At 33.4% G+C, this 2,955-nt stretch overlaps 1 long non-coding RNA gene across 1 annotated transcript; it reads left to right on the top strand.

Moving 5' to 3' along the window:
* Positions 1-397: 397 nt before the first annotated feature.
* On the top strand, positions 398-2,611 carry LOC143607571 (uncharacterized). Its single transcript, XR_013148994.1, has 3 exons — positions 398-466; positions 2,004-2,130; positions 2,529-2,611. It is a non-coding gene; the product is annotated as an uncharacterized LOC143607571 (long non-coding RNA).
* The last annotated feature ends 344 nt before the right edge of the window (positions 2,612-2,955 follow it).

The raw sequence follows: 2,955 nt of genomic DNA, 5'->3' as shown, positions 1-2,955 counted from the left end.
ATATAATTGTCTACCATAAAATCCTATGTGTCGCTCCCCACCCCATCTTGCTTGATTTATGAATGGGGAACTCGCGTTTGACCCGTTTTAGGCTTTTAACGGTATGGATATATTAAACGGATCTATTAAACGGGTTATACTTCACCATTCAAACCCACCTTCTCCTTCTTTCTTCCTGTACTGTAAACCACGACTTCTACATAAAACCAAATCCTGCAAAATCATATCCAATAATTCTCCTTCATTCCTCTCATTGTTGGCTTCTACCTCTCAAACATCCACTCAATTCAAACCTTAATTCTCTCACTCGCTGGATGATCGTTGGGCAAGAAAGAAGCCAACGTAACCTAATTTGGATGAAGAGGAAATTAATTACAGAAATTGATTGAGGGGAATGAATCTGAATCAAATATTAGTTTCTGTGATTTGAGAGAGAGTCCGTGAAATCGACGATGGATTTATTCAGGTCAATCTCTTCTTCTTCTCTTTGTCTAGCAATTGAAGTCGATTTTATTAATTAAGAAAGTTTGTTTTTGTATTGTTAATTTGGGTTTCGAGATTATGTGTTGTAGGTAGTTTAAACTGATATTCAAGTGTAACTGTTTGTTTTATCTTTGGTGTGATGACTTATAAATTAGGGCAAATTTGGTGAAATTAGTTACTCCTATAGGTGTCTAAATGCGTGCTTCATAGTTAAGCATATAACTTCGTTTTCTAATTTCCTATATTAGTCACATAATTAGGTCTGATTGGGGATGAACATGTTCGTCTCCATTTTTTTAGGAGTTCTTATGGTTGATTTGGCTGTCCGTTACCTCTAACGGGTAATTTTGAAAGTATCCTAAAAGGGAATCGGTTAATGGTTCAAGCATGTCTAATAGATCCAGGTTGTCCACCATGTATTTTTAATCTCTGAAACCTTTTAAATCATTAAATTATTTGTGGTTGAATGGTGTGATTGGAACCGATGTAATGGTTCACCTGATTGGGTTTATGTTGGTGGTGGTAATCAAGATCATCAATTGTGGTTTTTCTCTAATCAGGATATTGTGATCACCTCCTATTCGAAGAATGTCAATGTCCTCATTGAAGATCTTCAACAAAAGATCATCAAACAGGTTGTTTTTATGGTTGTGGTTATGATACCAATATGTGAATCATCTTCAGATAACCAGTTAATTAAAAATGATTATAGGTGAATTTTATTGTTGATGCTCACTTTTAGTCTTAGCACTGCCTTTTTACCAAAATTGATTCACGATTCAAATGGCTTTAATTTAGTTGAGTTCTTTATCTATGTGGATGTTTTGTAGAAAATAAGGAGTGGCAAACATAAGGTGAGTAAACTATTAATGAGTTTGTTTGGCCTTGAGATCTAATTATACATAGCGGGTCCTCAAGAACAGGGAGACGAGCATTATGGCTTGAGTAAGACAACTCGGATGATCTACGACCCTTATTGACCCTCTGCGAACCGTGTAATTTTCTTTTGGGTATATAAATTTTTTTTGTTGTTAAATTTGAAACTTAGAATTTATATTTCGTGTATCGATTCACGAAATTTTTTTTGATATTGCTTCCCTGTCCAGTTAATTTCGGTTAATCGAGGGTAGAAAAGACCCGATAACCTATTGTCAGTTATTCAGTTTTCGGTTAATTGGTTTTTGTTTAATTTATGTGTTTGGTTGGAAATCTTAAAACTGAAGTGTGTTTGAAGCCTCCAGTCGCTGGAAACATAACTAACGACATGTATTTTTCTGTTTTTATTATTATTAATTTGTTGTAGTACTATGAGATACATAGTCTACTAACTTTCTAAAAACAAACAGGTAGTTTGGGACGCAGTTAAATCTCAAATTCTTGGGCGTTGACCTCAAGTATGTAATACTTTTTGTACTTTTAAGATCCAACTTTTTTTTATATTGTTAAAGTTCATATTATGATCGAATAGTTGTATAATTGTTATTCTTATGAGTTGTGACACAAAGATTTTTCTTTGTCAGATTTAGAATGACGGGATCCTCCTCATCAATCTTTATATAGTTGCAGTATCTATTCAAGATGTTAACTTGAACCAATCAAGGATCACAACATGGATGATGGTCAGCTTAACCAACGGGTCAAAACAAGGTACTCTAGCTTTTTGGCTTTTTAACTATATTTGGCAGTTTTAGATTGGTCAGATTAACCAACGGGCCAGGTCGAATTGGGCTATTTATAAAACAGAAGTCTTTAGTTGCAAATTTGAAGTTCAAACCTTTATAAAAAAAAGTCAATAGAAAAAGAAGTCTTAGTAAACATTGAAGTGACAGGTTTAATTCTCCAACTAAATTGAAGCTTCTGAAAAGTAATCTAAGTGATTAGTCATCACACTGTAAATGATTTCTCAAGTTAAACTTCTTAAATTTCTTTTAACTGGGTTTTATTACTTGAACTATAAAAAAGGAGCATTTAGGTGGTCTGTTAGGCAGAATCTGAACTACGCGCAATCCATTACACCCCCACTGATGATTTTGTGAATTTTACAGGTCTTGGTAAAACAGACTTGAAGATATGACGGGCGATTCTCAATTCAGTTTATTGGTTTGGTTTAATCATGAGATTAGTGAACAATGATGTGTATTATTAGATCATGTTGAAGATATGACGGGCGATTCTCAATTCAGTTTATTAGTTTGGTTTAATCATGAGATTAGTGAACAATGATGTGTATTATTAGATCATGATTTAGAATGTTGCACTGGTAAACAATCAGAGAGCTTTTAAAAGTTTTTTTTTAAGATTATAAGATGGTTGCTTTCAACTTAAAAGCATGACTATTGGTTGTATATTTTGCTTGATTCTTGTAAATCATTTTTTTCCTCAAGTATTTGTAAGTTTAGTTTTATTGTAGCCATCAGCAACACGTTATCAAAATTCTTAAGCAGATGGATTTGACATTGTTAATTTTATGGA

Source organism: Bidens hawaiensis, unplaced genomic scaffold, assembly GCF_021521415.1.
Source record: "Bidens hawaiensis isolate Kalapana, Puna unplaced genomic scaffold, B.hawaiensis_p1.1 tig00083620_1, whole genome shotgun sequence".
NCBI lineage: Eukaryota > Viridiplantae > Streptophyta > Magnoliopsida > Asterales > Asteraceae > Bidens > Bidens hawaiensis.
Note: the sequence above shows the minus strand (reverse complement) of the source record. Positions and strands in the feature narration are given on the sequence as shown.